Below are 27995 nucleotides of genomic sequence, written 5' to 3'. Positions count from 1 at the left end.
TTCACACCATAGAGATATGTATACCGAAAATATACCCCAATATATATACCCCTATATATATATACACCCCTATATATACACACACACACACACATATATATATATATATATACACACACATATACATATATATACACACATACACATATATATACACACACACACATATAATACAACACAACACAATATATATATATATATATATATATATAACAAACAATAATATTCAAATACTTATATATATATATCACATAATATATATATATATATATATATATATAATATACATACACAATATATATATATATATATATATAAAAAATATATAAAAAATATATATAAATAATATATAAAAAATATATACACACACATATATATACACAACACACATATATATAGCACACATATATACATACACACATATATATAACACATATATATATACACACAATATATATACACACATATATAATACATATATAACAATATACATATATATATACACATATATATATAGTACCTTTATAAAGTGAGTTGCCCCTTTGAATGTTTCGAACTTTTGCCACATTTCAGGCCTCAAACATAAAGATATAAAACTGTAATTTTTGTGAAGAATCAACAACAAGTGGGTCCCAATTATGAAGTGGAAACAAAATTCATTGGTTATTTCAAACTCTTTTAACAAATAAAAACTGAAAAAAGGGCGTAAAATTATTCAGCCCCTTTACTCTTCAGTGCAGCAAACTCTCTAGGAAGTTCAGTGAGGATCTCTGAATGATCCAATGTTGACCTAAATGACTAATGATGATAAATAGAATCCAGCTGTGTGTAATCAAGTTCCTCCGTATAAATGCACCTGCTCTGTGATAGTCTCAGAGGTCCGTGTAAAGCCAGAGAGCATCATGAAGAACAAGGAACACACCAGGCAGGTCCAGGATACTGTTTTGGGAGAAGTTTAAAAGTCGGATTTGAAAAAAAAGATTTCCCAAGCTTTAAACATCCCAAGGAGCACTGTGCAAGCGATAATATTGAAATGGAAGGAGTATCAGACCACTACAAACACGAAGACCCCGTCCCCTCTAAACTTTCAGCTCATACAATGAGAAGACTGATCAGAGATGCAGCCAAGAGGCCCATGATCACTCTGGATGAACTGCAGAGATCTACAGCTGAGGTGGGAGACTCTGTCCATAGGACAACAATCAGTCGTATACCGTACCAAATCTGGCCTTTAGGAAAGAGTGGCAAGAAGAAAGCCATTTCTTAAAGATATCCATAAAAGTGTCGTTTAAAGTTTGCCAAAAGCCACCTGGGAGACACATCTAACATGTGGAAGAAGGTGCTGTGGTCAGATGAAACCAAAATCGAAACTTTGGCAACAATGCAAAACGTTATGTTTGGCGTAAAAGCAACACAGCTCTACCACTCGAACACACCATCCCCACTGTCAAACATGGTGGTGGCAGCATCATGGTTTGGGCCTGCTTTTCTTCAGCAGGGACAGGGAAGATGGATGGAGCCAAATACAGGACCATTCTGGAAGAAAACCTGATGGAGTCTGCAAAAGACCTGAGACTGGGAATTTACTTATCCTCCAACAAGACTGGATGGCAAAACTGATAGAGACATACTCCAAGCGAACTACAGCTGTAATCGCAGCAAAAAAGTGTGTGCTACAAAGTATTAACTTTAAGGGGGCTGAATAATTTTGTACTCAATATTTCAGTTTTTTATTTGTTTAAAAGGTTTGAAATATCCAATAAATTTCGTTCCACTTCATGGATTGTGTACCTAACTTGTTGATCTCTTCACAAAAAATTACAGTTTTATATCTTTTATGTTTGAGGCCTGAAATGTATGAGAGTCGAAAAAGTTCATAATAACATTTCAAGAAGGCACTGTATATATACATATATATATATATATATATATATCACACACATACACATATATATATGTATATATATATATATATATAACAACACAATATACATATATATATATATATATATATATATATATATATATATATATATATACATATATACATATATATATATATATATATATATACATATATATATATATACACACATATATATATATATACACATACACATATATATATACATATACACACATATACATATATATATACACATATATATTATATATATACATACATAGTATATATATATATATATATATATATATACATACATATATACATACATATACATACATACATACATACATACATACAGCACAATATGTATTACATACATGTACATACATATATATATATATGATGTGTATATATATATATATATATACATGTGTATACATATATATATATATGGGGTGGTATATATATATATATATACTATATGCATATATACATGTATACATATATATACATGTAGTATATATATATATATATATACATACATATATATACATATATATATATATATATATATTATATATACATATATATATATATATGTATATATATATATATATATATGATTCCATTCTGAACTTAAGAAGCTTCTGATAGGTTAATTGATTCCATTTGAGTCCACACACCTGTGGATGCATATAAAGGCACACCTCAAACCCAGAGCCTCTTTCTTTGACATCATGGGAAAATCAAGAGAAATCAACCAAGACATCAGGAAAAGAATTGTGGACCTCCACAAGTGTGGCTCATCCTTAGGTGCAATTTCCAGATTGCCACGTTCATTTGTTCAGACAATAATATGCAAGTATAAAAAACATGGGAATGTACAACCATCATACCACTCAGGAAGGAGACGGATTCTGAGTCCCAGAGAGAAACGTTCTTTTGGTGCGAAATGTGCGAATCAATCCCAGGACAACAGCAAAAGACCTTGTGAAGATGCTAGCTGAAACTGGTAAGACAGTGTCATTGTCCACAGTAAAACGAGTCCTGTACCACCATGAGCTAAAAGGTTACTCTGGGAGAAGAAAGCAATTACTTCAAAACCACCATAAAAAAGCCAGACTACAGTTTGGCACATGGGGACAAAAATCTTAATTTCTGGAGACATGTCCTGTGGTCTGACGAAACAAAAATTGAACTGTTCGGCCATAATGATAAACGGTATATTTGGAGGAAAAAGGATTGCTTTGAAGCCTCAGAACACCATCCCAACTGTGAATTATGGGGGTGGTAGTATAATGTTGTGGGGCTGCTTTGCTGCAGAAGGGACTGGTGCACTTCACAAAATAGATGGCATCATGAGAAAAGAAAATTTTGTGGATATATTGAAGCAACATCTGAAGACATCAGCCAGGAAGTTAAAGCTTGGGCGCAAATGGGTCTTCCAAATGGATAATGACCACAAGCATACCTCCAAATTAGTTACAAAGTGGCTTAAGGACAACAAAGTCAAGGTATTGGATTGGCCATCACAAAGCCCTGATCTCAATCCCATAGAAAATTTGTGGGAGAATAGAATAGAGGTAGAATAGAATATATATATATATATATATATATATATAATCTAAGATATCCTTGATCCAGAATTTTCTACGCATTACAAAAATCTTACAATGTTGTGATAGCTCCAAATCCCCTCTCGGTCATTTTTTGGTATCCTAACAGGGCTTTTCGGTAGAAATAAAAATGTGAGAACGGTATTTCTGCTTTTTTGTGTGTTACTTTGGGATCCTGTAAATCATGATGTTAATGCTCAATAAAATACAACAATATACATATTTTCAGATGTGTAGCCAAATCACAGCGAGTCACATGATCCATCAGCACGACAGCATAAAATGTTCTTTTTGAACCATATGTGTGCCCTTCGTGTATAAAGTGCTCTTCCTTTGCATTGTTCTGTTGTTTCCACACGAGATAATTGAGGATTATTTCTGCAGGTCACTTCAGTGTTGATCTTGTTGAAATTAGAGCTCATGTACTTGAGAGGGGCCCCCTCTCTGTTCTCTACAATTACAGCTATAAGAGGGCAACAAAGCAATTCCACATCGCACAAACACTCATACACACACACCTGGTAATTTACATGCAGATTGCCTAATGCAGTGGTTCCCAACCTTTTTTTCCTTGGCGCCCCCCCTACTCATGTCTAAGAAAAGCTGAGCCCCCGAAACCGAAGTTGGTAACTCTCAAGATAGAGCCTTACTTTCCTTTTTGATACAGAGGAGTTATCAGCACTGTTACGTTTCTCCGCCATGTTTCATTCATAAAATAAGGATGCCGTGGTGGCAGGAAAAACGAGGATACAACAAAATATATAGTTTTCATACAGACTTTTGTATACATTATATATTCGAGTGTATTATCATAATTTGTTTAACATGCAAATATATATATTTTTTTACCTCAACCTCAAACCAGATAAAGACTTGCGCCCCCTGTGATCTTTGCTGCCCCCCCCCGAGGTGCCCGGACCACAGGTTGGGAACCACTGGCCTAATGCACCTTCATTTCCTTGCAGTTGAACCTTAAAGTGATGGTTCGGAGTAATTCACCCTAGGGTCCTTTGCACCATGACCTCGAGCCAAACACCCCCCCAGAAGCTTTTTTCACCTGGGTCGAACATTGGGAGAGTTAGCTAGAGTAGCGTTATCAGCTGAATAGCTTAGCGCAGGGGCTAATGGACCCACGTTTGTATCTTGTAAGTTACCCCACTAATAATGCCGGAAATGATACCAAACGTCTACAAGTAGTACAAATAGGTTATGCTCTCATAAAACGATGGATTGGAAAGTTTGTAAGTACACCAGAAGTTTATGAACACTTGCCTGCTCTCTTCAGCTCTCTCGTTGCTGCTGCTACTCGCGCAGTTAGACGAGTGCTTAGGGCCCGTGCCAAATTACTACACCGAAAAGAGTTGCAACAAAAATATTTATTAATTCAATGATTAAATAAGGTAATGTCTCCAAACTTACCTCAATTATTACTTGTCTCCTGCTAGTTATACTACAGCACTTACTTAAAAAAAAAGTTTAATTAATAAATATTTTTGTTGCATCTCTTTTCGGTGTTGTAATTTATAGACGGCCCTAAGCACTCGCCTTACTGCAGCAACAGCAGAGAGCAGAAGCCAGCAGGCAAGTTATTTACATAACCTTCTGGTGTGTACTTACAAACTTTCCAATCCATCATTTTATGAGAGCATAACCTATTTGTACTACTTGTAGACGTTTGGTATCATTTCGGGCATTATTAGTGGGGTAAATGTATTTAGATACAAACGTGGGTCCGTTAGCCCCTGCGCTAAGCTATTCAGCTGATAACGCTACTCTACGCTAACTCTCCCAATGTTCGACCCAGGTGAAAAAAGCTTCTGGGGGGGTGTTTGGCTCGAGGTCATGGTGCAAAGGACCCTAGGGTGAATTACTCCGAACCATCACTTTAACTGATGCTGTCCTAACAATGTCAGTTAAAAAATGTTTTTGGCATTTTTCTCTCATGTCTGTCCAGATATGAGGCTATACAGCAGCCGATTAGCTTAGCGCTGGGCACAGACTGCAAACAGTGGGAAACAGCTAGCCTGCTCTGTCCAAAGGTAACAAAATCCACCTACCAGCACCTCTAACACTCACTGATTATGCTTAATATACAGTCCTAGCATCACAGCGAAGTTGCCAGGCAACAAGCAGAGACTCTCAGACGTTACTGTGCCTGGTTAAGAAATAGTAACATAACTCCTTTGTGGAGGTAAAACCACTTTGACTTTTGAAGGGATTTTGCAAACACTGAGAAAGAAAGCAGATAAGCATAGTGTATATGCGAACATGACCAAATTTTCCTTTAACCTGAAACTAAACTACTACCCCCAAAATAAGTGAAGAGAAAGACAACAACATCTTTCTATATATCCTTCTGTTTCATGGACACCTGGGATGGGTTATAAGCAATACAATGTTAAATAGGGTTTTAAAATGTGATACTTTTGGACTGAAATCCCATTCTTTGTCCTTAGTATTCAAAACAGCTTTCCAAAGAATTTTATGATCAGCCTTGTGGGAAAGCATCTGAAACTGCATTCAGCTGACATATCATGGGACAGTCAAATTCTCCAAATTGAGATTAGCAGCAATTTAGTTCACGTAGGTGAATTAAAATAAATATTGCATAGCGGTCTCACAAAGATAAAGACAAGTGTTCAATAAAACAGAATACATGCGTACACACGTACACACATACACATACACACTTTTCTTTATCACTTACAATCAAGGCATGCATGGCTCATCCCCTGCCTCAAGGCTACACTGCTACACTACAACAGTATAATCAGTGGCCCTCTTTCACACTCATATATATATACACACACTCGTACTCCAAAACAACTTGTGGAGCTCACCAAATCTAATGTGAGAGAGCTTATTGACACCGGAAGCATCGGAAGGTTGCAGAGTCCAAACACGATTTCTTTTGTTGTTATTTCAAATCATAGCATTCTGCCTCTGGGTGTGGAGAGAGCTCTACAGTCTGAAGCGTAATGATATAGGAACCACCATGACTAGACAGAAGCCCGGGAAGCTGGCTGTGTGTGGGGGGGGGGTGCTGGGTACGTTTGTTCTCGTGCACATAATACATTACGTAGGATTGTATGAAACCGTTTTATATTTAAAGCTGAAAAGCACCCAATAATGTAATAATTTCCTAAAAATTACAGAAGACTTGTGTCATGTGGATGTAACAACAGTGTTGTGGTCATTACTTAGAATTCCTCATGGGGGAGACAGAAACTATGCACTATAGCTTTAAACATTAAGGTCCACTTTTTTACTTAATTCAATAAGAATAAGTTTTGACTCAGAGTAGGGCTGGGCGATATGGAGAAAATCAGATATCACGATATTCTTGACCATATACCTCAATATCGATATTGCGGCGATATTCTAGGGCTGACAATTGGTGCTTTAACAAAATATCTTCACAATTAGATTTTAGATAAATAATCATCAGTAATGTGGACATAATGTCTAAGTGGGGAAAAGGCAAATAATAGAACAGCTAGAACAGTCTGGTAAGTTCAGAAAAGTCTTTCAAACCAGTAAAAGACAACACGATATTACAATATCCAAAATCTAAGACGATATCTAGTCTCACATCACAATATCAATAGAATATCGATATATTGCCCAGCCCTAACTCAAAGTAGTGTGGCTCAATGGACGTACATTGCTGCAATGAAGCCTGATGCTCCCCTTTAATTTTCCAAGGGCACCGTTGCTGCATCCGGGGCTTGCATCCAGGGTGGTTGGGATTGGTTTAAAGAAATAGAAACAAGCCAGAGTTCCCAGAAGAGATGTGCGGTGTAGCCAGACCATACTCCAGCCCTGACACAGCGCTGTGGCAATAGGTCTGGCAATGTGACGCTAACTCTGATGATATAGAACATTTCATGGAGATTGAATTTTGCCTGTATTGCCTCCATCGCCCCGCTTGTGTAATGCTACCCATCTTCAGCTGCTTTTGCTTTTAAAAACATTTCAAAGACTAGACTTTTCTGTGGCCGGTTAGCTCAGTTGATAGAGCGGGCGCACATATGCAGAGGATTAATCCACGATGCAGAAGGTCCAGGGTTCGAGTCCAACCTGTGACAGTTTCCTGCATGTCTTCCCCCCTCTCTCTCCCCTTTCATATATCAGCTTTCCTATCCAATAAAGGCAGAAATGCCCCCCCCTCTAAAAAAAATAAATAAGATTAGACTTTTCTCCTCTATGAAAAAACTGGAAACTGGCTCACCTGTCAACTGGAGTATTGTAACTTCCTCGAATCTCTATCCTGTTTACAGTTCATTCTCAGCCACCAGAGTTTAACTAGAACAACGAGATAAGACCATCCAGTATTTCACAGACCCAGGCATCCCTTCACTGGCTACCTGTTGTTTTACCTTTTCCTATACAATGTATATGATGCTCTTTGTTTGATACGCTTTCTCTAACAGAAGTATGCATGAATAATTCAGCAGTAGTAGTTGTATCATCCTGGAGCGTTTTAGTGCAACCAATATACATAGAATATGTCAATGTTTTGCGGTTAAATATTAAAAACACACAAATGTGTGTGTATACATACATACATACACATACATACATACACAGTACATCCATACAGATCTCTATATCTTATAAGCATTTTCTAGAGAAATGTGTATATATGTCAGAGAGGAGGAGGTGAACATAAATTGAGCTCTTTATTATAGGTTGCATGTGGGAGGAGAAGCCTCCGGTCAGAGGTCTGTGTTGAGCTTTCTGTAGCTGCTGTCTAATCTACCATCACCTCCCTCAAACAGCATGTGCATGTGTGACTCTTGTAGAATGGATAGGAGACGGAAAAGAAATGTAACGGATGAGAAGGGAGGAGAAGAGGAGGGGACGGGCAAAGAATGATTTAAATGACAATTAGATTTGTAACACCAAAAGGCTCCTCATTAGCACAACTTCAAAAACTCGCCGCTCCAGTCTTCAGAATACAAACGTGCATGCGCTTTGAGTCTCCCCGTGAATCACCTCACGCTCTGCAATAGTTCTGCTTTTCTATTTGTTGTGAGGCGACAAGATGTGTGGGTGAGAGGCAGGAAAGGAACAAGGAAGGATTCCAGCAAACACGCCTCAAAACACACACACACACACACACACACACACACACACACACACACACACACACACACCCTTATCTCAGTGGGGCCAAACAGTGGGACATCCTGATCTTTGGTTTATTAAAAGCCGCCTTGTGTGCTATCTGTGAGGCAGACCAGTCATACCAATTAACATTCCAGTACAGTGTTTCTGCAGCCTGAGAACAGGAGGCTGAACTCCCTTCCTTCCTCTCGCTCCCTCAAACACACACAGACACACGTGATAAAAAAAAGAGTAAGTGATACCCGACTAACACTGCACATCCACACAATTCCATACAGTGTACAGAGCACACACATACATACTGTACTTGCTAATTATACCAAAATACCACTATAGAAGTACATTTATAACACAAGCATCCATAAAAAAAAAAAAAAAAGCTGGCGGAAGCGAAAGTGATACTTGGGTTTCAAATATACAATAATAAGAAGCATGAAGGTAGCAGGCTGTATGTGGAGCCGACATGGGCAGAGTCAGCACACAGAGATTTATTCTGGCCCGGCTTTACTGGCTCGTTCAGTCTACAAAGAAACCGTAAAAAAGAGAAACAGATGGAGCTAGACCTACTGGTACAAGTTTGAAAAGAGACCAAGAAAAAGCAACAAACTCAGTCACACATTTTTTTTCTACAGACATCTGTGTGTTTACTTTTACACCGCATGCCTCATATGCTAAATAAAGTGAGTGACTGACTGATACATAAGTAATTTCATCAAATAATTCATAAAGTAATTCAGTCAGTCAGTTTGATCCACCTCTAATATGATCAATTTTATATTGTGTATATTAATAACAGATTAAATGACTAAGTGTATGTCAAGGGGGTTACTTGTAAGATAAACCCACAGAGAATCATTTTTTTTCTTGACATTCTTTTCTTTCTTTTTTGTTGTTGCTGGGAAAAGTTACAGGAGTGCATATGTTGCGTGGCATTAAATATAATAAACACCATTATCATTGTTTAGTAATCATGACCACGAACTGTCTTCTATCCTATGTTCAAGGGATTCTGGAGAAAAACAAACTTAAGTTGCTTTGCACTTCAGTTTTGCATAAAGGGGATTTATTTTGTGTGTGCCTGAATATTATTAATAATTTCTAGGCTTGAGTACTTGTGATTTCCACAAATAACGTTCAATTGAATATATAATAAACAGTAGGAAGGGAAGGACTCAGACAGACATTTCTCCATTCTCAGCTGAGATGAACAGCATAGCGCCGCTGTGTTTTACCATTGCACTTTACACTGCATAAATTAGCCTAGTGGTTAGCAGAGTTTTGATGTGCTCATAGTTTAATCCGACAAATACGTTGCTTCTTCACCGCAGTAAGAAAAAATCCATATCGTCACAGCCCTAATTGGGGGTTTATTTCCCTTTACACATACAACTAATGAATACATTAGTAGTCCCACACGGGTGTATAACATGGAGGAGTTAAGGTTGGGAGCCATTCAAAGAAGGCAACTTGAGTTTCTGTGGCGGTTCTAGACCATTTCAATTGAGGGGCCAGGCTGGGGCCACATGTGATTTTAGGGGTACCAAATATATTAAGCACAAGTGTTACTCACCACCAACCCTCCACAGATTTGGTTCTACAAAAGACTAACGATACACATATGACAATGAACGCATGAATACTCATTCAGTGTTAATCTACAACTGTGGCAAAATATTTGCCAGTTAGGGGGGCCCCTGTTGAGTTTCCCTCATTGTAGCTGAAAGAGAACAAAGCGTTCCAGAGGCACTCTGAATTCCCAGTGTCTCTCTCTTGTGTTCTCATATCATGTTTGTCATTTTTGTAATGACAGGCTAAATGAAAACTGCAGCGTTAAAAAATAATTAGCAGGTCTCTGAAGGGCTGTAGCTATAACAGTGAAGCCATATAAAAGAGGTTACAGACTTTGTATCATGAATCTTAAGGATGAAATTGGAATTTGGGATCGTCTCACATGTTCTCTCGGAAGGCAGAACACAAACCGGTTCAGACTAATCTGCAAGCTTTCAAGATACAAGCTTCACGAACACCATTCAGAGAGCCTATCGCTGATCTGCAGCTACTGAGTTATACATGTGAAGCTCATTAGTGTATGTTTGAAGTCTGACTATAAGAAGAAATAAAAAAAATATATACAAAGTGGAGTGTCACTAAAACAACCTTTAACTTTGCAGACTACCTGCTGGGACCGTTAATGAAAGTCTAAACTACACTAGATGTGTTAATGATGCACTGAGAACTATAACGCTACCCCAAAATTGTACCACAGCCCCCCCCTCCCGCTATCGGCGTGTGTGTGATGCAGTGGGTGTGTGGTCCCCATCAGGGAGGCGTGAGGCCTGAAGGACGGCCAGCCGTACACACCACACAGGAGATCCCCAGATTAGTCACGCTCGCCGGTTCTGTGCCGCTGCCTCCCTCTGCCGCATCACCGCCACCCATCCAAATACAGTCTCAAAACACCACAGCAAGGGCAACGCTGCACCACCTGCCATCATAAACAGCAAACGTTGCCACAGCGTGGGGCAGTAGCCAATTAGGACTGTGTATTACATTTAAATTGCTAAAATAACATGGCAACCAATGTGTATGAAGCATATAAGAAGTACTCAGCAATAGGAAATATAATTTGTGCTTTTGTTTTTATACCAGTCCATATCCTAAATGTTTTCTTAACCAACAGCTGTCTGTTTGGAAAGTGTCAAATGAGTCATTGTATAACTCAAGCTCATAAATTTCATTCTGCATATATTCTACTGTAGTGATGACATTCTGACACTAAGACATGTGCCAGATATACAGTATATTAATGCAAAAAACTGTAAATATGTGTACATAGCTTTACAACTTTAGTAATAGTTGTGTCAGCAGGATTATTCATCAGTCACTAGATCATTAAAAAGACTTTGCACACCTGTTTCTGTCTCCAAAATATTACTAGCACAATGTGATGCATTTTCCATCCAAAGCCATCAGTCTGCCACCTCTATCAGCTGACACCAAGTCCCACATACATCATATTTATCACCAAAACATTGATCAGAGTCTGTTTGCAATATTTTTCAAACAGCCATAAGCATGCATTAGAAGTATGAACTGTCTTACCATCAAACGTTCTTTCTGGCCAGTTTCTGTGCAAAGCTATCCAGGACTCTGACCAGAGTGCATAATGCTAATAGCTAATTATGCACTCTGAGCTAACAGGGAGGTTTCCTACTTGAGATAGTGAACATTTTCCAAAAAGTAATTGAGCTCTAGGTGTAGCTTAATGCATAAACTCGTCTCGTTGATCACCCTGTAAGTTCTATGTCATTCTGGTTCGTTGCGCTGCCAGTACAGGATTTATTAAGTATTAATTATCAGCCACACCAGATCATTAAAGAGGCTCTGCACACCTGCTTGTGATTTTTCCGTCTCCCAAATACAACGGACACAGCGTGATGCATTTTTCATCCAAAGCCATCTGTCTGCCACCTCTATCTGCTGACACCAAGTCCCACACACATCACATTAAATCACCAAAACAAAAAACAATAGAGATAGCAAATATTTTCTATCTATAGCTGCAGTTTAAGGCACAAAAGCAACTCGTCATGTTGATCTCCCTGTAAATTGTTACATTCTCATTCTGGGTGTTGTGCGCACATCTCACAATAGTGTTGCTTAGACTTTTAATACGCTCTCGATCTGCTGGAAAATTCCAGCTGTATTGTGTCTACTGCGACCCACTTTCTATATCTGTGTAAATGATTTGTCCTGCTTTATTATTATTGTGGTTACTATGGGCGGGAGTGACTGTGGAAACGCAACAACCCCTAAAGAAAGAAGAAATTAGAAACTCAGTCAGGGTGGATGATGACCTTTTTTTGCTAGCAGACCAAGAATCCAAACTCTCCATACCAATGCTGCAGAAGGAAATCTCAGGGGAATCACTGACACTGCAACACAGTAAAAGAAAGTGTGGCAATGTCTTAAACTGGAGACAGCAGTCCTCCTGGGGTGGCACCATCATTTGTGACCATTTAATAAAACAGCCAGCATTGTCCCCCACGAAGCACCACCACTGGAGCTAAGTGCACATTCTCTCCCCACGACTGTGGAGGAGATCATTATTACTGAGAGCAGCTGTAAAACATACGCCTCAATGCTATACAATATAATTCCACTGAAAGGGGCAGTTGGTCCCAAAGCATTTCTATAGTCGTTTGTGGTAGGTTGACTGTGCAAATACACAGGAACACGACCACATCCATGTCTGGAGCCTCCGCAAATATCTTTACGACAGCCACACCTACAGTACAGCTCCACTCTCCATTTTTGTTTACGGACGTCAAACATGCAATCTTCTAAAGAGGCTTACAACCTCTTTTGCACTGTACGTGCTTTGCCGCAGATGTAATGTTGGAAATGGCATGTTACGACTAGGGTGAGACTCATTACTGTAGGAAATGCAGCCAGAAAGAACTTGAAGGCTTTATCATTACAGCCTGTAATTTCCTAAAAAGACTGCAAGTGTGACTGTGGACTGGAGTTGACTGCATGGCTGCAAACCCATTTCACCCTCTGTCTGCACCAATTTACGGTGCCAGATCCAGTCATGAAAAAAAAGCTCTCCTCACTTGGTGTACATTAACTTATTAAAGTCGTCTTCCCTGGCCCATTAATATACCCTCAGCGAATAAAATGATAAACAGTGGCCTCAGGCCTCATTCTGACAATAAATGAATCAAAATGAGTGATAATCTATTTTAAACACTTCCTCAAGCTGAGAGACTGGATGACAAGAAATCATTTCAAAAGGCAACATGGCTAAATGTCACTTTGTAGCAATTCTTTTGTGGAATTGTTGTTATCAATCATGTAAAAAATGTTATGTGAAAAAGGCAGGAAGGGGATGTATGATGAACTTTAATACATTCTCTTCTATCTTAATAATTTGGAAAACAAGCCATTGTGGATCACCGGGCTGTGGGCCAGCAGCCCCTCTTCCTTCAAATGAAAACAAAACACCGGCTTCTCAAAGGTTCAAGTGAGAGAAAGAGAAACCGAGAGAGGGAATAAAAGTATTAGTGAGAAAGCTGGGGGTCCATGGCTCTGGGCGGGCCTGTTGGCCCTTAAGCGACAGTCTATGTGAATCCTGGATGAGGCTGCCTTATTAAAAATCCTCCTATGAACATTCAACACCACTGTCAGGAAAAGTAACTCCAAAAACTTTTTGGAACAATTTTCATTTCCATTCAGCTGAAGAGCAAAACAGAGCTGAGCCAACTTATAATGTTTGCCATTTGGTGAACACTTCTATCCAAAATAGCACAAGCAAGAGCTTCCCCAGTGGGAAGTGAAAGTCTCTAAATAACATAGTTACTGGCTAGCTATGGTTAGCGTCACATTGCTCTGCTCAACATGTCTGCAGGTATGACTGGATCTAACTGAGCTCAGACACCACTGCAACTGACTATTTAAGCAAGAAGAACAAGACAACAATGGCATATGTTAGAAGAATGAATTCTGAATAATATTGCAATAAGCCATTTTTAAAAAGAGACAGTTCACCCCAAAATCAAAAAATATATTGTTTCTCTCACCTGTATCAGTCTAGATTGTTTTGGTGTGAGTTTCCCACTGTTTGAGATGTATGATAAAAAGGCCCAAAAAATTAAATGCCAAAAAAAAAATACATTTGAAAAAGTAAACAGCAATGTCTCTTTCCAAGAATCATGACCCGGTTACTCAAGATAATCCAGAGTGGTTGGGAGCAGTTTTATGTAGGAACTATTTTCTTTCTGCCGAATTACACCTGCCAACCGTATCACTGCGCAGAAGCCCTGTTTGGTCCGACATTGCTAGCTGGTAGCTGCTAACCGACACTCAACTGAGCTGGCAAACGCTACAGCTCGGCAGATGAAGAGAACATTAATGTTTACGTCTCACCCTGTCACGAGCATGAGGCTCTGGTCCATGAGTATGCTTCCTTCTGCGAGGTGATACGGTTGGTGGTTGTTGTTCGATAAAAAGAAAGTAGTTCTTACATGAACTGCTCCCAACCAGATCTGTGGATTATCTTAAGTAACAGGGTCATGATTCCTGGAAAAAAGATATTGCTGTTACATTTTTCAAATGTATTTTTAAACACAGTGCCATCTAGTTCCATTATATTGGAGAGAAGGAAGACATATCTATGGCTGATATCTCCAACACTGGGCAACTCACACCAAAACAATCTAGATTGATAAATAGCACTAAAGGTAAGAGGAAAAATATATATTTTTGATTTTGGAGTGAACTGTCCCTTTAATCTGTGCTGCCATGTTCCATGTACCAACCAAAAGTTTGGATACACTTTCTCATTCATGGGAAAGTGTGTCCAAGCCTTTGACTGGTACTGTATATTAAATCCACATTGAATTGACAACATAAAAGCCTAAAATATCTTCATCCATGATACCCAACAAGTTGCTTGCCTATTGAAGTTTGACTGCATAAAACCTGAGAACATGAGTTTAATCACTGAGCTTAGGTTTGGAGAGGTCATATTAGTCCACACAACGTATGCATGCACAGTGACAGTCAACCATAATTGGCCCCTTGCCAGTGGATTAATATCCATTCCCACTCTATTAAAATGGCCTTTCTTATTGAGGCTCCAGAGAGTTAATTAAACCAATGCCATTTTGGAAGGTCAAGGATTTAGGGATAAAACGGCATGGACTTGAGAGGCGGGGCACGTGGATGAATAACTGCCCTGTCCTTATGTCGGTGCATTTAACCTTCTCTGACTAGCATTTATTTGGTAAGGGTTACAAGCTTAACCTTTTGTTCCCTGAAATGTGCTGCAGGTGTAGGGAAGGCTGATGGGAACATTATATATAACTGAAGGGGTGCTGCTGAAGTTTTTCTGAGAGAGGGCACACTGCACATGGCATTTAAAGAGAAAGATCTCCCTGGTAAGAACATACCATTCAGCTGTAAAAAAACACACACACACACACACACACACACACACACACACACACACACACACACACACACACACACACACACACACACACACACACACACACACACACACACACACACACCAAATGTAAAAGAGGTTAAAGTTTACAACATTATTATTTTGATATTATCCATATAATATGGACACAAGAAGGTGATGCTTTAAAGGTCCCATGACATGGTGCTCTTTGGATGTTTTTATATAGACCTTAGTGGTCCCCTAATACTGTATCTGAAGTCTCTTTTATATAGACCTTAGTGGTCCCCTAATACTGTATCTGAAGTCTCTTTTATATAGACCTTAGTGGTCCCCTAATACTGTATCTGAAGTCTCTTTTATATAGACCAGTGTTTCTCAACGCGTGATTACCGCCGAGGCGTTCAGAAGATGATGGGGGCGTTGAGGCAAATATTTTGGAAAGGGGCGTTGAGGTGCCCTTGGGGGCGTTTGTTTGAAAGCTAGTTTAAACCAAAGATTCACAATAACAATACATGTTTACACTTAAACTACTTGCAAAAACTGTTTTCTGCAACATTAAAAACCTGCCAGTTCACGGCACTGCAACTGGACGGACGGTGGATCATTGTTCGGGGCAGCTCCGTGCTGCCTTCAAGGAAACGGGAAGTCAGAGCATCGTCTTAAATGAGCTCCGTATTTCAGCGTGAAGCTGCGTTCAGAAAAAATAGCAATCGCCGCGGGGTGGTGCGGCGGTCCTGATGTATTCTTTAATCCCCAAATGTAGCACAAGTAGACTTTATATTTCACAGTAACAGTTTTTCGTTCAGATCTTTTAAGAACCCAACGTTTCCTACTGTACCTGAAGGCAGCTTAATTTCACACGAAGAAAGAGAAAAGAGACGAGCGTTTATTTTTTTTACGGCGAGAGATATCGACTGTGCTTTGTTGTTTGGCAAACATTTAGCTGTCCCCCAAACTCCCGGGCAATTCAGGGCTTGTGTTTGCTGTTTTAAAACTTTCTTGTTTAAAGCGATAGAGGCAGAGATGTCACTGTTTACTGTACGGGACTCCACCTCCTCAAACCGCACGCGCCGTGTGGGGGTTGCGCTTCTCCAAAAACGTTTTTTTCTGCTATTTACTCGCCAGAGACGCGATAGCAAACCTAGACTTTCAAACCTAGACTCTTCAAACCTAGACTCTTCAAACCTAGACTCTTCAAACCTAGACTCTTCAATCCTAGACTCTTCAATCCTAGACTCTTCAATCCTAGACTCTTCAATCCTAGACTCTTCTAACCTAGACTCTTCTAACTTATACTCTTCTAAGCATTAACAAAGGGCTCTCACTAACTTTCAAAGGTTGTAAACTTATTTCCATTCGGCAGTAGGTGTCGTTCTTCAAGTCGTTTGTCATCACCAAAATGAAAACCTTGTTTCTGTGTGGTGTGTGTGTGTGTGTGTGTGTGTGTGTGTTTGTGTGTGTGTGTGTGTGTGTGTGTGTGTGTGTGTGTGTGTGTGTGTGTGTGCGTGCGGTAATCCTGCTTTTACCCCATGATAAGTGCAAGCTTGTTTTCCGTTGGAACAATTTGAATGAAAAATAGATTTGAATGTTAAATTGCTAGCTGTTTCTGATTGGCTACTGTTAGTGTTTGTATAATAATAATAATAATAATAATAATAATAATACATTTTATTTAAAAGCGCCTTTCATGACACCCAAGGTCACTTCACAACCAAAAAGGACATTCAAATTATAGTCATCTTATAAAGGTGCTGAGGTTCACACCATGCAGCAGGCCTTTTGATAATACCTAATTATAGTTTGAATGTTACATATCTAGTAGTTCTGATTGGCTGCTGTTATTTAATTTGAATGTCAAATGGTTGCATTTAAAAAAAAAAAAACTGTAAATATTTCTATTCACATGGCTTTTTTGATACCTGGGAAACTAATACATGTGTTGTTTGTCATTCAATGATTTGATTTATTGATTATTTTTAATAACAATAGTAACGACAATAATAGGCCTATATTAGGGCGTAATCATTAATATCCAGGGCAATTAGCCTACATAATATTTGATGGGGGGCGTTAGGGACCTGGATAATGGATAGGGGGGCGCTGGCACAAAAAAGGTTGAGAACCACTGATATAGACCTTAGTGGTCCCCTAATACTGTATCTGAAGTCTCTTTTATATAGGCCTTAGTGGTCCCCTAATACTGTATCTGAAGTCTCTTTTATATCGACCTTAGTGGTCCCCTAATACTATATCTGAAGTCGCTTTCCCGAAATTCAGCCTTGGTGCAAAATTACAGCCACTAGAGCCAGTCCCACAATGAGCTTTCCTTAGGATGTGCCATTTTTGTGTCTCTAGCTATTGAGGAGGAGAGAGGGGGGGCAAGGTGGAGGGTGGGGGAGTGGCCTTGACCAACTGCCACTTTTCTCGTTTGAAAGCCATGATGTCTCTCTCCCATGGGTTGGCCAAATTCTCTGGGCGTCAAAGCAGAGAAAGGGGAGGTAATCTTGCTTGTTATGACCTCATAACAAGCAAGATTCCAGAACAGCTCATCTGAGCTTTCATTTTCTCAAAGGCAGAGCAGGATACCCAGGGCTCGGTTTACACCTATCACCATTTCAAGCCAATTGGGGACCATAGGCAGGCTGGGGGAAATCATATTAATGCTTCCTGACACAGTCATGAACGCGCATTGTGGAAGTAGCCTACGTGCCAACGCTGCTGCGGTGATGGCTCAACCAGCTCCTTCTTGTCGGTTATTGGCTGGAACACTGTTTGTTATGTTTGGTGGTGCAGGTTGGTGCAGTTTGTTTTTGTTGGAGTTTGTGGAGCCTGGGCTGTCTACAGAGACCACGTTTTTATTTTTTACAGTGTGTTCAGGGGACAGGCAGCTAGCGGATAGTGAGGAGATGTTTACTGTATGTGACAAACAAATGTAGCCTAAGAAATGTGTGACATCGCTTAGAGCCCCTTTAACATTACTTATCAGAAAACAGTATAAGATTCAAATATTTATATTTTTCAATCACAACCTTACTTGTGCAAGGGACAACTCTCAGCAGGTCTCCAGAAAGGAATAAAAATTGCTTTGATCAATAATTTACACAGGATCTAATTCAAAAGGTTCTCAAACATCATCCACAGAAGGACTTCTGGTTGAACTGTAGGTTGCTTGCAGAGCAAGTGTGTGTGTGTGTGTGTGTGTGTGTGTGTGTGTGTGTGTGTGTGTGTGTGTGTGTGTGTGTGTGTGTGTGTGTGTGTGTGTGTGTGTGTGTGTGTGTGTGTGTGTGTGTGTGTGTCTGTTTGTGTGTGTGTGTGTGTCAACAGATGGCCCCTTATCCCCACCTTGATGAATCATAAAGGTTTTTTTAGGGCTTCGGAGAGGTAGAAAATCAAATATGAAATCATCAACAAACTAACAACATTTTGCGTTTTTAGCTGTACACTACAGGAAGTGAGGCATTACCCACGGTTCTGTCCCAGCAGCTCTGGCTCTCAGGGGAAAAGTAGAAAAGGCACCAACCAGAGAGAGAATCATAGCCCGAGGGGGCTGGTGGAGTCTGGTTAATCTCCCGTACCGGTGCTTTCAATAACTGCATGTCAGAGCCTGGCTGTCTTCACCATTTTTGTGTGAATTGTTTTGCAACTCTTTAAATCTTCCCCTCATGCCAAGTTTTAAAGCCGATATATCTCATCTGAGGCCAGGCCGTAACTCCGAGTTGAGGTGCGCAGATGCAGCTCTGGTGACGCGCTGCTCCCTGAAGAACAGCCAGCGCAGTAGCTCAGTCCCATTAAAGAAAGAAACAAAGACGAAAATCTACACGACCGAGACAGAAACAAAACATGACCTGGAGTCGGGATCCACTTCTTCGTCAGCCAAACTACGCACATGACCGGCTTCAGCTGCCAGACACAAGATTAACCTCAGTAGCAAAAAGGAACAACACAATTTAGTGACTCAGCGTTCTTGTAAATCAACAGCTAAAGAGAGTCCTCTTGTCAAAGTGACCAAAGAAAAAGCTGACCTGTTTTGCTGAACTTACTTTCTTTTTTTTTTTGGGAAACAGGGCTTCCACAGATAGGTTCCACTTCGGTTTACAGCTCCCGGGCAACCAACATCAAGACCTGAATTGTTTGTCAGGTGGCAACAAAACTTTACCACTTTGAAATAAGAACATCAGTAGTTTGGAAGACAGTGAAAGCAAGGGCAACCCAAGAAAGTTCTTAGGCACAAACAGGGGTTCCTAAGGTTCTGTGTAAGAAATCCCAAAATACAATATAATAGTGGAGATTGGGTGGGGATCTATTGCTGGATGTTAAGTGGGGCAGCACAAAGAACTAATTTATTCACTTAATTGTCAACGGCAAACTGGGATCCATCGTGCCAAAGAAGGTATTAGCTACTCAGATAATCCAGGCTAGAAACCAACTACATCGCAAGTGTTTTGAAATTCACCTGATGAATGTACTACACTGTTGGACATACTGTAATAAAACATGACACCAGTCACCTATTCCTCAGTCTAAAGGGTTATGAGCACATCGTTAAACCACATGCCGTGCCCATAATCCATAAGTTTGACTTTTACTTGATGTCTTTTACAGCTTTCTGGCGACTTTAAGCATATTTAAAGATGAGAAAGAGTATTTGAGAATGAGGTCCTACCACTGCATAGTGAACGAGTGTAGCGCCTGTTATAAAAATCCACTTATTACAGTAAACCACAACACACCTGCTTGAGAAGAGGATAAACTCACCTTTGGTTGAGAAGAAAGACCCATACAAATATCAGGACAGGCTGACATTTATCACAGCAGAGCCACAACACTTGAGATGCTACACCTAAAACACAGAGAGAAAGACATTATAGTCAGCTGTGTAACTCCAGCAAATATAAGTTTTAAAAAGAAAAGTTTGACATTTTGGGAAATGTGATTTTTTTGTTTTCTTGCTGAGAGTTAGCTGAGAAGATTGGCACCTGTATGAATGTCCCATCAGAAGTCAACTAACTTAGCTTAGCACAAAGACTGGAGACAGGAGGGGGGGTGGACAACTGGCCCCAAAGTGGGACCAGTAACTTTCTGGAGCCTCTCAAGAGTCAAGTATATAACACCCTTAAAATGGCAAATTTTCATTTTTACAATTTTGCTTTTGAATGTCTATTAGTGAGCTTCAGAGGTGCTGGTATATGGACTTTGTTACCTTTGGACGGAGCCAGGCTAGGTGTTTTCCCCTTTCAAGTATTTGTGCTCAACTACGGTAATCTTCTCAACCAACTCTTGACAAGAAAGCAAATTAGCATATTTCCCAAAATGTCAAACTTTTCCTTTGAACAGAGGAAGACACCTGTTCTAACGTAACCAAGCATATAGGTATATTTACATAATGGCAAAGACCCTTTCTTGTAAAGGTGGTCCAATTGTAGTCACTTCCTTTGCTCTGAAGAAGTAAGTTTTCTGCTATTTGGTGTGCAGTCCAAAATCCCTGTGGAGAATATAACAAGACCTATTACCTACAAACAACACCAAGGAAACTACTGCATGGACAATGAAAGCTGAAAGATCTACCCAATTAAATTCTATTATAAGTGTGGTGGTTTTCTTCTCAATTAAAATATACAAGGTAGGATCAATACAACAATGCAACACACCAATACAACTCTGCCCAACATGATTGTGTGATGGTTTTGATTCATTAAGTCCTACTATTGCACTACACATCAATGGGATAAACACTAATCAATGGCACAGAAAAGAGACTTTAAAGAGACAGTGAGATATTAAGAAAGAGGGTTCTGCAGAAAGACCTGCATTGGGCATAATAGATCATCATTATATTCATCATCTTAGAATGCGCTACCTTTTGCTGCAGCACCTAATTTTAAAAGAGATACCCCACCCAAATCAGGCTCTTTTATGCTCAGGAGCCAATGAGCAAACTGTAATAGGAATTACAACCAACAATTAAGCTGGAGACAGCTTCACTCCAGCCAATGAGTGAGCTTGGACAGAACAGTGCATTTAAGTCCGTGTGTTCAGAATATACTGAGCATAAAGACGACCTGTGGAGGAGTGGCTTATGCTGCAGGTGTGGTTTGAGAAAGTTCCATGACCATTCGGATCCTTTTTCCCCCCCACAATTGGAATAAATTTGCAGTAACTTAAAACTTTAATTCAGTTGAGCCAGATCATTGCTTTCCTATTTGCTTAAAGCAAGGTAAGAAGGTTTCACTGCACATTTTACAGACATCCTGAAGCTGCTAAGTAAAGCCCTTTCCACACACGTTCTCTGGCCCGACATGTTACATATAATAAATAAAAAACAAACTAATAATAAAGCTCCAAACACGGTTACAGTGGCAACTGTAGTTTTTGGTGCTTTAAGGCAACACAGACTGTATCTGTATAACAGTCTGCCACTAGTCTAAAGAGGAAAAGATGCCGGGGAACATTGTAGAATACACACCCAGCATGGGAGGATGAGTAGTAAATAAAAGAGAACTGCCTGGATCAAAAGCTATGAGTGGTTACATGGAGGACAGCAGCAGAGCCAGACAGCAACATGGGAGGCTGAGGCTCCTCATGTCTTGATTGGTCAGGGGGGCGAACCCAGACAAGATACTATCAGAGAGAATGCAGGATCTCTCTCTCTCTCTCTCTCTCTCTCTCTTTTTTTTTTTTTTTTTTTTTTTTTTTTTTTTTTTTTTTTTTTTTTTTTTTTTTTTTTTTTTTTTTTTTTTTTTTTTTTTTTTTTTTTCTCTCTCTCTCTCTCTCTCTCTCTCTCTCTCTCTCTCTCTCTCTCTCTCTCTCTCTCTCTCTCTCTCTCTCTCTCTCTCTCTCTCTTTTTCTTTTTTTTTTCTTCTCTCTTTCTTTTTTTTTTTTTTTGGGACATCCACAACAATGAAGTGAAATACCACAGTATCCTTGAGTGCTCAACGCACTGGAACTATACCAAATACAAATCCTCACCAATCTTTAAAAATATGATGACACATATAAAGCAATGGTGATACTCAAGTATTTTTTTATTTTTAATTTGCAGCAAAACATTTCTAATCTTTTTTTTTAATCTTCTCTAGTCTTTTCTCTAGTGTGCAGTTGTTTTTTTTTCATTTTGACTATTTTTTCCTTAGTTGCAGTGCATTTTTATCTGAAGAAAAACAAAACAGATAAGGTTCCAAATAAAAAGATTTCATAAATGTGCTATCCTTTCATTTAAGCCTGTCCTTATACCTTCTATTAAATAGTCATACATTTTCTGGTGCACTGCAGAGAAAGAAAAGCATACCAAAATATATTGTTTTTCAGCGCAAAGTAAAAAAAAAAAAAAAAACCTGTCTTGTTGAAAATGTTAAGACATTTACAATTCCTGTGAGGCCTGCCAAGGAAAACTGACAGGAGTGCTTGCAAGCGACGGCCTCATTCAATGGCAGTGCTCATTCTGCAGGATCCTTTATGTGACACCATTACAGCTGGAACCTTTTTTTTTTTTTTACAAAGGGGCGATTCAATGCTTTATGAAAAGAACAAAATAAATTGTACTACAGAGCAAGGAAATACAGACTTAAACTTCCTTCTCAAGAGCCCCGGGGGGCAGATTAGTTAGAAACAACAGCATCTTAGAAAATGGATCCAACAATCAGCAGCAGCATTGGGCTGAGTCATAATTTATTACCCATACACGCTTCACAGTAGCGCCTGTTAGTGGGAGACTCAACACTGGGTATCGGACTGAAAATAGATGCAAGAAACTGGAGCTGGGAAAACGATCACATTACAGCATTGATGGGCTTCTATAAAAGCACATGACATGTTTGACTGCAGCTCTGTGATTTTTTAATGGTGGGGAGGGTTTTCTTTTTGTTGTTAAAATAGAGCAGTGTCTGATGCTCATGTCTCATTGCCCTGAAATCACTGCCTTGTGCAGATACAAAGGACCAGCATGCTATCAGCCTTCATATCATCTAGAACCACATGAGTTGTGCAGGGTCCTTGTAGTACTCGGTTTTTAATGAGCAAAAATACATCCCCACACAAGGCTAGACTTGAAGAGAAGAGTGGAAAACATGATTGTGGATTTTACTGACTTGAGGTGGTCAACAAAACTCACCCCTACTGTTTTTTTTTTTCCTTCTGTCCCTCCCTCCCTCACAGAGCACACATACAGAAATCAGAGGCAGCTTCCATAAATAGAATGAAAAGTAGGCAAGTGGCTGCTGGGAGTGGCCATTACTGGGAATATGATCGATTAAAAAGCAATTTGCTCCTCCGCTCAGGCCCTGCACTCCTAAATGACAGCCCCCCCACGGTCCAGATGGAGCTCGGAGGGGTCGTGGAAGTCGGCCGGCCTGCCCCTCCTGCTCCTCCAGCTTCAGCAGCCAACCCCCCCCACACACACACACACACAGCCTCCACTCCCAAGCCAGATCCTCGGTTACAGTCCTCACCTGGAAAGCGACCAGGCAGAAACATCCAGGCAGCCCCTGCCGGTCTGACAGAAAACCTAGACTTTGTTCTAATGTAGAGTGTATTTGTGAAAGCTTAAGGGATACTTCACCGATTAGCATCAGTAGAAACCTGGTAGTATTTTCAAATGACCGTGCTTCCCTCCCTCATGTTCCCCTGAGACTAGATTTCTCTGTATTGTGGGTCTGGAAAAAAAGCCTCTGATGGCGCAAAAATCGTTAATCGGAGGCATTTTTGCCCAGAGGCTATGGACTACAGCCAGCTAGTTCCGCATGTTTTCAACCTGCCCATAGGGAGTGGGACTGTCACAACCCAATGAGAGTCCAGTGTCAGCCATCTTGGAGCTAAGCTACAGCTCTCTCTTTCCAGCAGTAAACTTTTACAACAATGATGTGCATTCAAACTACCGCACATGTGTACCACCGGAGTACATTGGTACAGATCGGAGAGTATGCAGGAAACTTCATTACAGACGGAATAATCGACACGCTACGCAAGCTTCGCCTGCTACGGAGACCAGCAGCTCAGCCTGTGGTGTCGCTCGATGCCGCTAGCCGGGTAAGGGGACATCGAGAAAATAATCAGCAGAAAATGAAAATAATCATTAGTTGCAGCCATTTCACAAATTCCTGTACTGACAGTGAGTTAAGTACATTGGCAAAGTGCAACCCCTGGCCCCGAACATGCTGCACGTGTCTGATCACCCGCTGGGAGCAGAGGCTGGGGTGAAGATAATATGGGAGGAGGGGAAGATGGAGGGCAGGCAGGATCATATGGGCCCTGGCTGTGCAATTTGGCTGGCTGCATGGGGGCACTTTTTTGGGAAATTGGCCTATTGGTGATCACTGGTGATAACAGAGTACAAAATTATCAGTGTGTCTAAGCCTTAAAAAATTCCGAGATTGATAAAGATGTATTGTAATTATGATTAGCATTCACACCCAACAACAACATTCCTATCAATTGACTTAATTTCTTTCCGCTGCACATCCTGTGGAAGAAGTGTCTGTTTTTATTAGTTTCATAGCTGTGGCTGAGAAACACTTATTGTTTAGAAATTTCCGAGATCCATCGGCAGTGGTTCCACTGCAAAATCACATCAGTGACAGAGCTAAAAGATCAACGCCATTTTGAACTGCCAGGGAGTATGCTCTGTGTTACCATAGGAACACAGGTACCAAGTGGTGGTGGTGGTGGTAGTGGAGACCCTGTATAGCTAAAAACACAATCAGTGGCCATTTTTAAACTGTGTGAATTTACAGGCCAAATAAAAGACACAAATTACTTAAACCGATTACTGGACAGAAGTGGTCGCGCCTTTTATCTTCCACCTTCACTGCATTGATTTTCCCATATGACACAAGATTCAAACCTGCAGTGTGTCTACTTTTCTGGCCTTTCAGCAACTCTTCCCCTGATTGTCCTCACTGTCTGCAGGTCTTGGCTTCAGCAGAGCTTGGCCTCAGACTCCTTCAGACTTAGCGGCTGGAGGTTAATTGATACTGACAGATGACGTAACATGGAAATCATTTGCAGGGAGATCTGGCTTCTTTATCAATGCCGGTACTCCTCACACACACACACACACACACACATACACACACAAACACACACACAGACAGGAGGGAGGGAGTTAACAGATGTGATTCTGTCCAGAAGGCTCATGTTCCCTCATGCACAGTGTTAGAGGGCTAATGACTAAATCCATGCTACAATTTGTAAATGATGTGAAAGAACCTTGTTCATTTTCTGTGATACTAAATTGATACTTATCACCTTTCATTTTTTAGCTCAACCTAAACTTGGCCAGGTAACTTAAATTCTGCTTTTACCATTCGAATGATATGTCAGAATTAAAACAATGAATCCCACATTTTGGGAAAATGTGTGCATTTGCTTTCTTGCCAAGAATTAGAGAAGATTGTTGCTACTCTTATGGCTGTATGCTAAATATGAAGCTAGAGCCAGAAGACTGTAAGCTTAGCTAGACATTAAGATTGCAAACAGGGGGAAACAGTAAGCTGGACTTTGTTAACAGTAACAAACTACGCTCACTATTATATAAACACATTATATATTGTTTGTTATATTCGTACAAAAACTGAAGTGTCAAATTGTACAGGCTGCTAGCTGTTTTCACCTTTTTCTAGTGTTTTAGCTAAGCTAAGCGAACACTCTCCTGACTCTAGCTTAGGTAATATTTAGCACACTGACAAGAGAGTGATAACTCTAGGCAAGAGAGCGAATAATCGTATTTCCAAAATTGTTGGACTATAAATTAAGTTTGCATTTTTTTCTAGAACATCATACCATAAGTTATCTAAAGGCTACTGGGCCTTGGCTGCCAAGAAAAAAACACTTTAGCCAGTGTCTTTTGTCAATGACTCAATGCCCTTGCATGGTTGATCTGAGGTCCCATGGGTTCATTGCTAATGGGATCAAGGGATAGTGAGGGTGGGGGAGTCGGGTTGGAGGGGGTCTTACAGGATTTCCGTGAGGAGAAACAACCAGAATTAAAGCCCATCCGGGGAGACAGAAAAACCATCTGAACTTTTGTTCCCTCGGCTTTCCACCCACTCACAGTGGCTGACTGATTGATATTCTTATGAATGTTAATACTAAAGCACGTCTTTCAAAGCTCACCTTGATAGAATTGATTTTCCTCAAAAAAAATAATTCAGCCAAGGCATAATAGAAACTAGTAAAAGTGCCTCAAAGGCTGAATTCGATGATTTTGAAGTGAAAAAGTTTCTGCTGTGATTCCCTCTGGTGTAAAAAATGACTCTGCGGATCCAATCTTCAAACTATAGAGCAGATTTAATACAGGTTTGTCTACAATTGACTTTATGACCTATTGTCTCCTGCTCTATCCTCAGATATAAAATATTCATTCATCTTGGGCGCAAAGATTAATAAGAAATTTATTGCTGCTGTTGCAGAAAATCCTCAAAACACTAATTTCATTTTACTGTTCTTAAATGAACATAGTTCCTGATGCATCATTTCCTGACTCTGGGGCCTCACACAAATCCCAACACATGATACAAACACAAAATGCATCATTGGCAATCTGAAAAATAATGCTTTTACTAATCAATCCAACACCAACTAAATGAAACGTCCAGTTAGGGTTTGCATTTAACACACACACACACACACACACACACACACACACACACACACACACACACACACACACACACACACACACACACACACACACACACACACACACACACACACACACACACACACACACACACACACACACACACACACACACACACACACAAAATAGTTGCCATGTCCACTGCCTACAACAAAAGATGGAAAGAATTAGAGAAATGGAAATGGTGATTCAATGCTGTTATGAAAACTGGAGCCCGGTGTGCTATGACAGAGTGAAGGCCTATTCAGTCGGACTTAATGCTCCACGGAATCACTTCCCCAACCCACTATCTGTGGCCCTCAAAAAATCTAAACTGTATTGTCCCCAAGTTTACACACACACACACACAACACAAAACACACACACAACACACACACAACACACACACACACACCACACCTTTGATCCCAGTCTGTCTGGCTTGCTACGTTTAAGATTCAATATTTAATTGCCATGTCACCCCTGCTGATTGGAATTTCAACACCTGGACCCAGCAGTCTTTCAGGTGTCCAGAGTCAAATATAGAAATGGACAAAATAATTGTACAAAAGGTGAGGTAAATTCAGGTAAGAGCCATTATTACCTATTGACTTCCCTTGCAAAATCTATACTTGCCACAAAAGAGAAGCAGACGAGTTAGATTTTTAAATTGCACAAAAGAGGCTGCAACTCAATATCATGTCCCAAATATTTTGCACATTCAGTGCATTTCGGTCAATTTAAACCCTCGGCCCCACT

The 27995-nt window shown here is 40.0% G+C and overlaps 1 protein-coding gene across 10 annotated transcripts in view; it reads right to left on the bottom strand.

Moving 5' to 3' along the window:
- The window catches only part of arvcfb (ARVCF delta catenin family member b), a 293798-nt gene that overhangs the window by 209522 nt on the left and 56281 nt on the right, over positions 1–27995 (bottom strand). For 9 of the 10 annotated variants that reach the window (XM_039802587.1, XM_039802595.1, XM_039802589.1 and 6 more), the window contains exon 2: positions 20381–20465. The gene's annotated coding sequence lies outside the window, so the exon portion shown is untranslated. Of the gene's footprint in view, positions 1–20380; positions 20466–21005; positions 21108–27995 lie in introns of all 10 variants that reach the window. The other variant, XM_039802588.1, reaches the window with a different exon arrangement.

Source organism: Perca fluviatilis, chromosome 6 (assembly GCF_010015445.1).
Source record: "Perca fluviatilis chromosome 6, GENO_Pfluv_1.0, whole genome shotgun sequence".
Taxonomy (NCBI): domain Eukaryota; kingdom Metazoa; phylum Chordata; class Actinopteri; order Perciformes; family Percidae; genus Perca; species Perca fluviatilis.
This window is presented reverse-complemented; position numbering and strand designations above follow the sequence as displayed.